The sequence below is a fragment of the Habropoda laboriosa genome, unplaced genomic scaffold, assembly GCF_001263275.1.
Source record: "Habropoda laboriosa isolate 0110345459 unplaced genomic scaffold, ASM126327v1 scaffold40, whole genome shotgun sequence".
Taxonomy (NCBI): domain Eukaryota; kingdom Metazoa; phylum Arthropoda; class Insecta; order Hymenoptera; family Apidae; genus Habropoda; species Habropoda laboriosa.
Genome location: NW_017100231.1, coordinates 2666220 through 2680847, shown reverse-complemented (window position 1 = coordinate 2680847; position 14628 = coordinate 2666220).

Genomic DNA, 14628 nt, shown 5'->3' with positions numbered 1-14628 from the left:
TGACACTTGTAGAGTCAGGGACTACGTTTTCGAGCCCCGCGCCCGCCTTTGTAGTTTGCCGAACGTAGACAAGGACAGCGAATAAAAGATAAGGATGAAACGTGAGTCGGGGCAACCAAGCGATTTAAATACCAATTTTTTAAATTTTACGTTTTTTTATCCCGAGATTTTTCTTAACATATTGATGAGATTTTTTTGATGAAAATGACAGTGAACGTGTTAATAAGTAAATGTTGTTCAAATTATATCGTGTTTGATATCATTTTCATCAGAAAAATCTCACCAACATGTTAAAAAAAATTTCAGATGAAAAAAAGTAAAATTAAAGAAATTATATTTTTCTATTATGATTTGTGGAGCCATGAAATCTCGTAAAGGAAACCGACTGGTGTAGCGTTACACGCCTGACTGACAGCGAGCGAGATAACATAGGCGCAGCCTAAGCGTAGGACCATCTATACTGACACTTGTAGAATCCAAACTGATTGACACTTGTAGAGAATTTACTGTATTCCGGGATTTACGAGCGGTTCTCCGTGATCGAGGTTATGGAAATATTGTTAGGTTTAACTTTATTGAGATAATTCTCACGAGGCCACAGTTATACCACGCTTCTCGTACACTCTACTCTCTCGCGTACCTACGCTTCGCACGACGACGTCCCTCGCTTGACCATACGGCGTTGTGCCGATCTCGCCGTTTCCGTCTTACAAATATGCGTTTTCATAATAATTGTTTGTTAACTGTTTTGCGTCGCAGCGTCGACGGTTAGTGTTTTCGCGACGAACAAATGACGCGACTTCGTAGCTTATCGCGAGATAAATTGGAGTCTCTCCGCGTAGAACTGGAGTGTATTTATGAATTGATGGATAGTCAAATACACCTGTAAATATATCGTAGGACTGCAGTTGTGTGCGCCTTACGAAGGCCGAACTGTGTCTACTCGTCGCTGATGGTCTGTTATCGAGGATAGCTGGTCTAAAATGTGATTGGTTGGATATTTGGAGAAGGGTGGTTGTAACTAATTTTGGATTGGATTATGTGAGTGTTAAGGCGTATCCTGTAGCCCGGATTGATGGCAGCAAATATCGTTTCCTCAAAGCACCGTGTTGCTCCGTGCGCTTCGAACAAGCGGTATCTTCGAGAGTGGTGGCGCAGGATTGTATGAAGTCGTGGTGTGATGAGGTTGCACGTATTTTATTATGTTTAAAAGAAAGAGACTTTATTTTGAAGAGTGGTAGTTTATGTGGTCGCAGGATTGTCGCTGGTTCGTGGTGCGGGTTGTTTGCTGGTATGAAGTCGTGGTGTGGTGAGGTAGCACGTATTTTATTATGTTAAATGAAAAAGACTTTATTTTGAAGAGTGGTAGTTTATGTGGTGTTTGTCTATTTTTCCCTTTTTGATCTGATGTGCGCCGCGTTGGTGCGCTTATTTATAAAAAGGTTTAGGGGTACAAGGTGGTGGTCTCCGCCAATGGGAACGGGTCTACCCCCTTGGACGGTCCTCCCTGGCCCGCTAGCATGCCGCGAAGGGGCGCATTCAAAAATAGCGTAAACAGGCGTCCATGTCATAAACCCAATCCCTAACACACCGCAAGTGTTTATTGCATTGCCTGACCAGACCCCGCCATAAATCCTGCAGTCTCCGAAGGGAAAAATAGAAAAGTGGCCCACGACTTTAACGAAGTCTAGAAAAGCAGAGATTCCGTCCACCGAACACTTTCTCCGGTCATTGTACACCCCACCCTAAGATAACGCGCTCAGGGCGAAACCCGATTAAACTGATTGGTGATCATCAGGGTGTTTTTAGAAAGGTGGGAGTCTCCGTCGAGGGAAACCGCGGAGACTCCGGCAGAATAGACTCTAGACCTCGAAACAAGTCAGAACATAGACTACGCAAATAAAAGTTAGTGTTTCTACCAAGAAACTGGTCCTTCGTAGCCTTTGTACATTAGTCGGCACACACGTGCAAAAACCGGCAACGCTTGGACGATCGAAAGGTGAACGCGAGGCCTAACAGTGGGAGTGTCTTTTTTCTTAGGAAAGGGTAAAGGCAGTCTTAGGCAAACAGCAGTATTTATGCTATTGAACAATAAAGGCGCCATTGAACTACTCTCTCCCGGTCGAAACTAAGAACGACGAACCTCAGCCTAAACGCTCGCAATCCTACAGAATCACAACCAAAGTAAACGTTCTGAAATATTCGTTCGTATATTACCGCGATGACTGGCTGAAAGGCGTAATTAATAAATCGCCGTGGTCGTCTGTCAAGTTTGGCAAAACAGGAACTGTCGCGAACGGGCCGTGTATACGTATAGGAAAACGTGCGCGGCCGCCTGGTATGATTCATTTTTATATTCCTAGTAAATTGGGAAAGTTTTTTCCGGTTTCGCGCCCTGACTCGAATACATACTGTTCGCCGGCTGCATTGTGCCACCATATGACGTAAATAATAGTGTCTGCAGCGACGGTGAGCATTATGAAACTTGTGTGATCGATAGCGAACGATAATGGCTCGGGTTTTCTTCGAGCTGATCAAGGCAGAGAGATTGACACAGAACACGAGGCTGAATATTGTCACACGGGAGAAATGATTGGCTATTTGTTAGTAGTTTATTGGTATTTTGGTTTGCTTTCAATGGAAATGTGTTGCTGTTTCTCTGCAACGTGGTTATGTAAAGACTAATCAGAACGGACAGATTGACAGGACACGAGGTTTTAGCATGATAAGCTGTTTGCTCCTCGAAATTGGCTTTTTTAGTTTATTCGACAGTTTTGTTTGTTCACAGTATGTTACGTTTCAGAAGGAACAAATGCTGTTTTTTGTTTGTTTAATGGTATTGTTTGGTGACCTGTGTTACGTATTTATTAGAATATCCGAATTTTCGCTGTTTGGTGAATTTACGAAAAAATAGAAAATTGTAATTGTCCACTGATAACGAAAATATTTGACACTCTTCCGAGTGTACTGGTGTAATTATTGAAATTAGAAGAATCGTTGAAACCTGAGAAATCTGTGACTCTGAAACTGAAAAATCTGACGAACTTACAAAAAGAGCTGAACTTAATTTAACTTCTTCGAAAATGAGCATCTTGTAAGAATAGAGGAACGCATTGATAAGAGAGAAGCTCGCGAATTTCATCCAAAAATACAGAATTAAACGTCGAGCTCGTTATTTCGCGTTACCAAGGTAGAAAAAATAGCCATAAACGAGAGAAAAAATGTACGTATCCGCGAAATTTTGACTGAAAGTTGCACGATGGCGTGCCTCTATTAAATACAAAGGCCGTCACGTTCTCATCTCCCGTTTTTTTTTTTTTTTCGGTTTTTCCAGATGTAACGCGATAATCAGAAGCAGCGACGCGTCTCTGTGTTATCACTGGAGAGAAAAGCACACGCGGCATCGCTGAGTAAATTATTCGTGCGTGTTGCCGCAAATAATCGTGGAATTTCCACGTGAAAGCGGATAATTAAAAGGGAGAGGAACGCCTCTTTAATGGAACATTTCGTTCAAAAGATCAGCTCTCGCTTCTTCTTCTTTCTACACACAAATTTCCCTTCCCTGTAATCTGTCATTTCTCGTTATCCCGTCCCTCCGTTGCTTTTCGACGTTTTAATAACGACCGCGGCTTCGACGGTGAGCGTTCAAAAATGTCCACGTTTGCGGCGGTGAGTCTCACAGCGATGGCATTTAACAAAGCGGCAATGTTACTCCGTCGAAAGGCCACTATTTACTTCTACGTTCCTTTGCCAGAGATTTCGTCCCTTCCCCTGAAGCTTACTCTCTCTCTCGAAATCTGTTAATTACAAGCATTACCCGTGTCCCTGTGATCTCTCTGCGTGTTTTTCCGTGGCTCGTCCTTAAAACGGTTCACTTTTTTACGCGTGATAAAAGCACGGCTTGTTTGTGCGCACACATCTGGGACCATCGCTTTTGCCGCAGTTTCGCGTGGTAAAGGGGACGATTTTCAGAGGTTTCTGTGATATTTTGCGGAAATATGATTCTGGGGTGAACTGTTCTGTGCCTGATCCTCGAAAATTGTCACTCTACTTTAATTTTTTTGTTGCTATTTTGTAGTTCATAGTTTCGGCACGAATCCTGAAAATTCGAAGCGCAGCTAATCTCTGGAAAAAAATTCGAAGCGCTCCGTGACAAATTTCGTCGTGATTCTCTCGTTTCACATGGAAAAGAGGACGATTTTCAGAGGTTTCTGCAATATCTTGCGAAAATTTGAGTCTGCGCTAAACAGTTCTGTGCCTTATCCTCGAAAAATTGCCACTCCACTTCAATCTTTTTTATTATTTTATAGTTTATCGTTTAGAATCCTAATTATTCTAAGATCCTATAATCCCAAAAATTCGAAGCACAACAGATCTCCAGAAAAATAATTCGAAATCTCTCGTTTCACACGGTAAAGAGGACGATGTTTCCGAGTTTCTGAAAAACATTTCGCTAAAAATACGTTTCTACGCTAAGCAATTATACCCGATCCTCGAAAAATTGTCACTCCGCTTCGACGAATCAAAAAATTTCCAAGCACAGCTGATCTCCGAAAGAGAGAAAAAAAACTCCACGACAAATTTCACCGCGATTCTCTCGTTTCGTAAGTTGCGTAAATCATGCCTCCTGATAACGTTTTCACGGGCAACAGGACGCTCTTTGTGTCGCGAATTTCCGACGAGACACCGGCGACAGCTGCGGCGAACGAATTAGAGGGAAAGTATTTTAGGATGGCCATTTTCATTGCCGCTTGTCGCGCTTTCGCACTCCGAATTATTCCTAATTCGTGATGTCGTAACGCGGCAAAACGCGGTAATTTCTAAACGGTCGAGCTTTTATATCCGTGTTTCGCGGTATTTCGTCGTGCAAACAGAGTTCAGACGACATAATGCCGCCTCTGTGCAGGTTTCAGTACAACTAACCCTTTTCAGCTTGCGTTCGTCCTTCGGAGTATTCTGGAACGTGTGTCACGAGCGATGGACACAGTCCATTGACGTTTTTCGACCTTGAATGGAACGTTAATTCGAGAGAAACTAGCATGATGCGTGCGGTTCGAGGATGTTTCCTTGTCTAGACGCTAGACAGAAACTGCTTTCAGTAGTCTATGAAGATAGAATTATGAGAAACGTTGCTTGTTACAGTTTCTAAGTAGGTTATAGTGCTTGTGCTGGACTGTAGGCTCATTATTTGCGTGGACTTGAGAAAATAGGAAAACGAGCACAGTGATTAACCAACTCGTGATTGAGTTATAAAACGTTTCTTGTAATTCGTGCGGAAGTGGTGAATAAGTCAGCAATTTTTACGATTTCAAGTCTTAGGATACTTGAATAAATGAAAGATTGTGTTGGAATCATTGATACAGCAGTTACACTTGCTTTCGTAACTGAAAATTCAAGTCTATTGCGAACACAACCGTAGTATGCATCAGATGAATGATAAACACGATGTTATGAGACTTATAGACGTGAGCTGGCAATGGATCCTTAATAAATCAACAATTTCCTCGATTTTCTGTATTCACTTTGACTGCCACGTTGGTCATATATGACCGGCCACGGTTTCTCCTGTGACGCCACGGTGGTCATGACCGGAGCGCTTGATCTTTTTACAATTGTGAAAATTGAATGAAAATTGACATCTTGAATATAACCGATAAATAGAAGATGCTTTGAAATAAAAAGTGCCCCATTGAACAATTAAAAATTTTTATTGGAACATCGATAAAAAAAATATTAGAACAAATCTTGCATCTAACGGTGCAATGTGTTAAAACACTTTAAACGTAAATGTGGCTCATCAATGCAATCTGGACAGTAGGTGGTCAAGTTCGATTTTTAGCAATTTTTGATCCTAACAGTTTAACATTTTGGTCACCCCGTGACCACCAATATGATAAACGCTCCATTGGGTAAGAATGTTGTCTTGTATCATCAATTTATTATTATTTTGCCATTATATGCTTTCGATAATAAAAATACTCCCGTGGCGTCCTGAGCGAAACATGTGATTTCGGTGTGGCAGTCAAAGTGTTAAAATCATTGTTGCATTTGCTACACTTGCTTTCACAGCAGAAAAGTGAAGTCTCTTACAAATGCAACCATAGTATGCATCAGAAGAATGGTAACACAATTATTTTATTTAGAATTAATTGAAATTTGATTAAATTGGGTAGAAAGATTGTGTTGAAATACGGTATCTCCACTTGCTTTCGTAACTGAAAATTGAAGTATATTACAAATACAGCCTGCTTTTGTCGTACTTGAATCTGGCATGCATCAGAAGAATGATAATTCAATATTGTAAGACACATAGACATGCACCGAGTCGTTAATAAATTAACAATTTCCACGAATTTCAGTCCTCGAATACTTGGATAAACGTGCAGTTATTAGCAAGATTACGTTAAAATCATTGTTGCATTTGCTACACTTGCTTTCACAGCAGAAAAATGAAGTCTCTTACAAATGCAACCGTAGTGTGCCTCAGAAGAATCCTCAGTAATCAAGAATTTCCACGATTTTCAGTCCTAAAATACTTGGATAAACGTGTAATTATCAAATTGAGTAGAAATATTGTATTAGAATCATTGGTACAGTTGTTATACTTGCTTTCACAACTGAAAATTGAAGTCTGTTGCAAATGCAACCATAGTATGCCTCAGAAGAACGACAACACAATGTTGCAAGACACACAGCATGCACTGAGTCCTCAATAAATCACCAATTTCCACAAATTTCTGTCCTCCAATACCTGGATAAACGTTACACTTTCTTTCTTGAGCATGCCTCAAAAGAGTGACAGCACAATATCACGCTATACGACACACAGACACGCGCCTAGATCCCCAATAAATCAACAATTTCCTCGATTTCGAGTGTACAGCTACCCGGACAAACGTGAAATTATTAACTGTGAACTTTATGAAGAATTCTAATTGAATTTTGCCCGTCTATAACCATTACACTCCCCGGCTGTAACCTTGTTCGCGAACAGCCGGAAGGTACATAATTCGTCCCGATTTTCTGGCGACGACTCGAAATACCGTCTCTCGATATAAGCGTATCAATTGTTCCCGACATTTATAACCTTTTTATAGACGGCGGTAATGCACTCGGTTGTCAGTACGATCGATATTGCACAGGAGAACACACCCTCCGCACGTCCTAAGAAGTTGCTCGTTGTTTTTACAAAGTTTATCGATCCCGTTCGACGTACGGGAGAAACAATTTGGAGCGTGCATAATATATTGCGTGCGAGAGGACCGCGCTTGATCGATACCGCCGATGTCGCCGATGTCAGCTTAAGAGGGCCAATAAATAAACAACGTAAGAGAGGAGGGTAACGTTAAAAATTCTCCGGCGACTCTCTAGCGCTGTTCCTGCGCCTCGAATGAAACTTTAACCTGAGCTTGAACGGTCGACTTTCCAAGTATCGCAGATATCGAAACTTTGCAATGTTGATGACTCTCGTTATCTTTCGATTGGCGAGACGCCTGGCTCCCCGGCCATTCGCTGTTTTAGTTTTAATAGGCGGTTAAGATAGAACCGGCGGAAGAGTATTAGCCTAGATTGTCGTGGTTCTAACTAGGGTCTCGAAGAATTTTAAATAGAGGCATTTTGTGTTTTTGTTTCCAGTGGAATGTTTGGAAAATTTTCACGTATTTACGAGATGAAGGTAGTTTGCTGTACTTGGGAATGGTAGGTTCAAACTTAGAGCAAGTCCTCCGAACGACCATTAAAAATTAGTTACAGTAAGGTACCGTGGATGTAACTTGAACACCAGCATCCAAGAATTGCCATAAACCACACTTCCACTTTGCATTTTCCTTGAAATAACGTGACACGAGTCTTGTAGAAGCTTCCTCTTTAATTCGACCAAGTATTCGTTTCTCGAACCTTCTCGTTAAGAATCACTTGATTGTCGATCGATTAAGCAACAATTTCAAAATCACCAATTTTCGATCACCAGGAGTCTTTTTAAAAAACTAAATCGGTTAAAGACGTTCCGAGTTACCGTCACGTTCGAATCGACCAATGATAGATCCAGGATCGACGTGACTGTTCCCAAAAGGAATCCACACGAGGCCAACAAATCGTCTAATCAAGTAGATATATGACTGATGGAGGGTTGAAATTGGTTCTTGGCCGCGAGTAAATCTCGACCTGGTGTCACGGACGAGACGACCATCGACTCTAAGGGGGTGAGAAAGGGCCAGGAAACGAAAGATCCGAGATCGATTTCCTTTAGGGATTTATGCGACTATTTTTTATCCTGATACCTCGAAGCCGAAGGAACGAGATAGGAGACACGCCGTTTTCACGGCCAGTCTTTCATTTCGCGCTTCTCTTCGGTCGGACACGAAGATCCTGGGATATTAATGTGCCCAACGGCGTGACTGAAAGTTCTCGCTAATTTATTCGGACGACTCCCGTGAATCTTTCCCTTCTACGTGTGTGCCAAGGTGTGTGCATGTGAGGTGTATATACATGTATAATGTGTGTGTATATACATAATCAACGAGAAAGTTCGGCTTATCTGGAGCGAGCGAGCGCGGCTTCTTTTTGAATTAGAAATCAGCCTGGTGAACGACGACCTCTTCGCCACCCTACTTCCCACCTCCCCGAAACGAACTTCGTAATATTGCTGTCATTTCTGCACGCGAACCTGCCCCTTCTTTCTTGCACGGAAATTTCAAGGGTTGCTCGATGAAGCCTCCGCCAGGGACTGGAGTTATCTAGTTGATCGTTGGAAACGAAGGGAGAAGCAGTGAAATTTTATTTCAACGGCGTAGCAGATTTCAGAGGGTGTGTTTTATTTGTGCACTTAATTTTAAGAGGGAAGCTTCGAATGTAATATAGTCAGCAAGATAATATAGTCTGCACACGAGAGAGTACGTGAATTTTTACCTACAACTTCGTTGGAATACGGTGAAATTACTTCTGTGTACGACAGGTTGCTCGACGTCAGGGGTCTAAGTTTCACATGTTCAAACCTCAGTTACTGAAAAGTAGAGCAAGATAGAGCATATGTTTATTAGAGAAAAATTGTTCCTTTCTCCAACCTCTATCAGCCTCTGCTAGCTTAACTCGAAATACTAACCTAACCCTAAATCCTAACAGCAGAATAAGCTAAAAATCGTATCGTAAGATTGAAGAAAAGTCCATTTCACAGAGATTCAGAGTTACTAAACAGCCACTCGTCCAACAATATTGCACAGTGCTTGACAAAGCGTTGCACCACTGTTTCTCGATTTCTCGAAGGGGAATATCAGGCTTCGGTTGTAACTTTGATTTTTCCATCTAACGTTGACAGTCCTCTTCTCTCTGACTCGTTTACGAGTTAAGAAACGAAAGAAGCACGGTGCATGGGAAATGGGCCGAGCCTATTTGCTCTGCGGAAGCCGGGAGCAGAAGCTAGTCAAATCTTGTTACATGATGTATCGGGAAACAAAGGGAAAGAAAGACGAGTTTAGAAGGTACATATTCCCCGATACGGTTCCTTGCCCCCCCCTCCCCTTTCTTTTTCCCGTGTGCATTTTCAATATTGAACTCCACGTTCGACTTTCGCCGTTTCCTGACGGACGCCGCACACTGGGACGTGTCCCGTCCCACGGTCAATCCCGAGGTATCCCACATGGCAACATTGACGTAGGTCCTGAACTCTCTGTTAGTGGCTGGTGAAGTTTTAACACGGCCCAACAGCGGCGCAAGGGACGCGTCCTATCCAACGTGCAAAATTTATGATCACCGCTATTTTGAATGACGGATAACATCCGCGAGCTTCTTCAACTTCCGATCCGTCTTGTTCCCCGCTACTTTGGAAGTGCATTTTCCGTACAAGCGACAGTCACCCTTGTTTCTCCAGCGCTTCTTCTGAGGGAAGTATACAGGGTGAACTGAGAGAAATTAACGCTTTGAAATTTACACTGTGCTTAGAATTGTAGAGGAGAAATTTCTTAGAGAAATAATAGAGAACAAAATGGCGGCTCTTTGAAAGGGCGAACCATAACCGAAACGAACTGGACATGTTTTCGACTTTTCACGCTTTTAAATTTACACTGTGTTTAGAATTGTAGGAGAGAAATTTTTTAGAGAAGCAATAGAAGACAAAATGGCGGCACTTTGAAAGGGTGAACCAAGAGAAATGAATGCTTCGAAATTTACACTGCGCTTAGAATTATAGGAGAGAAATTTTTTAGAGAAATAAAAAAGGACAATATGGCGGCTCTTTGAAAGGGCGAACCATAACCGAAACGAACTGGACATGTTTTCGATTTTCCGTGCAGCTGTAATTGCGTTTAGTGTCGTTCGATTTGCAGTTTAATTAGTTCTGTATGGTGATTTCGTACGGCTGCAATGTACACGGTGTACCAAGTTCATTATTTCATGAAATCTATCAACGTAAAGTGATTGACATTTGGTGTATAAAACGGTTCTTTAAACACCGACTGTTACACATGGAGTTTCAACAATTTTTTGCAAATTTTTCCACGGTTATTATATTGGTACACTTCTTTTTTCGACGTTTCCAAGTTCATTTAAAATGTCTGTAATAGAAAAAGTATTGTTGCACGATTGAAACCGGAGTAAAAGAAATAACGCTGTAAGGAAATTTTCCTGTTTAATTGAACTTTTTTAATTATGCACGCCTGACGCTGACTTACAAACATAGTAACATTGAATATTTGTACGAAGTGTTAAAAGCAGCAATGTGAATTAAACGAAGGGAGAGAAAATCAAATCGAATATCGAATAAAGCGAGGAAATTACTTGTTCGAAATATTCTCTGCCAGCTTGAATACAATGCTTCGTATTATCAGCCAGAAAAATTGCATTTCACGTTAACCCTTTGCACTCCCACTGTGTTTTACACATTAAAAATTCCACATTATCTTAAGTATTTCATTTGAAACGTACTTCAAAGGATAGTCTTTGGATAGTCAAAGGATTACTTTTTGGTTACGAAAAATGTGTCATGTACACCCATCCCCCCATTTACGCGGATTGACCGTTCCGCGTTGATTTTTTTTACGCGGATAAAAATCGCGTAAATAGAGTCTGCTTGTGCGAAAAAAAGAAACATGGTAAGAAAAACAGGTATAAGTTGTAAAAACATTTAAATCGCATAGGTTGATAAAAAAGATCAAATAAATTTTATTCGGTGTCAGAATCTGTACTGTAAAACTTAAATCGTAGTGTGATGCCTGGTTTGCTTCAATTCCTCGGAACTAGGGAGCAGATATTGGGGTATCGCTGAATTAAAACACTTAAGAATCGTCGTTGCGTAGAAACAGAACTTTATTTGACGGAGATTTTGACTTTACGTGACGTGCGCATGGTAAAACAGAGAATGAACGTGGAAATGGAGAAAATGGGGCTATTTAAGGGTTCTGAGAAGATGGACTTTGGGGTTGTGACTATGCAGGAGAGTTGGAAGGTGAAGAGTCCGGTGTGAGTAACGGTGAAAGTGGGTGACTAGTTGCGAATACAGATAAAACTAAGGACTAAGAAGGAAAATATTTGAGGGTGTAACAGTAGGACAAGTGGTAATGTCGTACATGTAACGTCGCTCATCTATGTGTGATTCAACGTAGGAGTACCTCTGAATAAAGTGGACGTCGAGACACATTCGACGGTTAACACACGTAAATTTGGCAAATTCTAAAATTCCAAGAACCGTTCGAAACGTTTTCCAGAAGACACAATCTTATCAACACTCGCCTCACTTTTTCCTCCGATAGAATTGCCGTTTTGTTACGGGCACACCTTCACGTCCCATCGAAATCATCGTCGCCGACAATAAAAACATCGAAGGAGGTCAAGCGACTCGACATCGCGTTCGACATTTCCAATTTGAGGAGTCGGAACACCGTTCCTGAAGGATCTGACCATGGAACGGGGGGGTTGGAAAAGCGGTAATGCCTTTTGGTAAGAGGTCTGCGAGAAGCAGCACTTACCCCAGAAGCGTTGCATCGAGAGCTGTACGGTCTCCCGTTTCGAACGGCCAAATTTCTAACATATTACTATCTTTATCGTCCCGGGACAACCCTCGAAGAATGATAGAAACTGTAACATCTGGGGCATAAACTAAACCCGCACCTCTTCAACCCTTTAATGGAACAAAAATATCGACGGATGTTCGCGTATTCAGATATCGCGATAATACAAACATGTTTCGTTCTACTTTCGAAACCCTTTTAAGGAGAATAATCGTAATAATAAAATATGGAAAGATGCAGCATTTGGAGAGGAAATGGAACAGATGTGACTCGGAGTTGTTCGAAGCACTTTTTCTGTAGCAGTGAAAGAATTGAACGTCTATAAATCGATATATAGGCTGAGACATTTAAGTGGGAATACTTAAATGTGTTCGTTTTTTTTTTTTAATTTGCTCATGAACGAGACCCTGAAACTTCAGTCTTTTACGTTGGAGAAATATGATAACCAACGTCCGACCTAAGATCGTTATTTCAGGTTCCCTTGTAACATTAGGCCTTGAAAGAGGAGCCTACGTCACGAAAAGTTCCTTTTCAGAGAAACAATGCACTGGAAAGTCCTCTTGGAAGCCTTAGTTTTGTTTGTAACAGTCCAAACCAACCCTCAGTTGGAGAATTTAATTTTCTATTTTTCCTGTGATTAACGTGACACTACACTTTGTTACAGTAGAAATAAGAAAATAATTTTGGTTGTTAGACAGAAAGAAGGGAAGAGGGGGATGAAATTTGATCGTGACAGAAAACAGAAGAAGAGTAACATCCTCGGTAATACAATTTTTCTGCGAAGAACACAACCTGAATCGCAGTTTCCACTGCACTCACGACAGCTGAAGTATAAAATTGGGGCAACGTCTTCCACTGGAAGTCTTCTTTCATCAAGTATGTATCGCTGTAGGAGAACGTGGGAAGGAAAAGTGCGGCTTCTATCCCTGGAGGGTAAAGGATATCCTTGGTCCGCGTCCTCCCCTGTATCGGGTGTCCGTCGTTCTCTAAATTCCACTGGCGAAAACGATCGACGGTGTTTAATCGGCGGTCGGGAGTCGCAGTTTCATGGAGTATCGGATGGCGCTTAACAAACGGCAAGTCGACATTTCGATCAGATATAATTTCGGGTCGAATTCGTCGATGGGTGAGGACGGACCGGGTCACGCGCACACGTCCCTCATATCTGTGTAGAGGAGCGCGAACGAGAGGGAAGAAGAGAGAGAGGGGTGAATAGGATGAGCGAGGAGCGAAGAGGAATAGTGAGAGGAGAGAACATTGAGAGAAAAGGGAAGGGAAGAGAGTGAGGGAGAGGGAGAGGGCATGGAGTGAAGGGGAAGAGTGGGCGAGAGAGGATGAGGAGTGAAGAGCAAGAGTGAAAAGGGGAGGAAGGACAGCGAGAGAGAGAGAGAGAAAGGGGAAGAAAGGGCGAGAGAAACTGAAGAGTGAATAGGAAGAGTGAGAGGGTGAAAAGGGAAGGGAAGAGTGTGAAAGAGAGAGAGAAAGGGGAAGGGCAGAGAGTGAGAGAGAGAGAAAGGGGAAGGGACGGCGAGAGACGGTGAAGAGTGAAAGGGGGTGGAAGGGCAGTGAGAGAGAGAAAGGGGAAGAGATGGCGAGAGACGATGAAGAGTGAAAGGGGGTGGTAGGGCAGTGAGAGAGAGAAAGAGGAAGAGTGGATGAAGAGCGAAAGGGGGAGGAAGGGCAGTGAGAGAGAGAAAGGGGAAGAGTGGAAGGACAGTGAGAGAGAGAGAAAGGGGATGGGAGGATGAAGAGTGAAAGGGGGAGGGAGGGCAGTGAGAGAGAGAGTGGAAGGGACGAGAGTGAGAGAGAATATGCAGAGGGCAGGGACGCGATTTATCACTCATCGGTGGAGACGAGCGTAACACCCAGGACCGTAGAATTGCGCGTATATCGTTGACCCGTAGTTATCGCCGATAACCGGAATCATCGATCGCGCACACCCCTCATTTTCCGCACGATTTTCGATTACCATTCGACGCGTTTACGAGCCGTCAATAACTACGCGAATCGCGATAGACGCCCCCGCTCATGTATCGAAAAGCATCGCTCGACAAACTCGCGCGTTATTACTCTAGCTTTCGATGATCCACCACCCCCAACTCTCTACCTCTACCTCTCTTTCATCCCTTACGCTCTGCAGCTACGAAGTTTCTGGTATATCTGGTTATGCAAGCTGGCTGGATGCTTGAGTTACGAAACAGCGAAACGAGAGACTGTTAATCTGTCTTTGGAAATGACAAAATTGCCTGGCTTCGGGCTTGGAAAGATTCCTATCGCAAATCCGAGTTAGATGAACACTCGAGTGAATTACCATTGCTGTGCTGTGAGTCTTACTGATTTCTCTCCGTTTCTTACGGAACTCGGATGTTTACTCTTCGAATTCTTAGCTCATTATTTTAAGCACTTAGTGTTTCATATCCGCACACATTCTTTCTTAGGAAATATCGTGAATTTTTTTAATAGAATTTGCAATTAATATTAAAGGGACCAATTTACTTCAGTTTGCTAAATTTGATTAACAAAAAATTCGTTAAAATTCCCTCGAACTTCCGACTTTCTTCCAAGAATTCTCGCGTACTTTTTGACGCACAGTGATCCGAAAGTTTCGGTCGACGGTGTATATCACTCG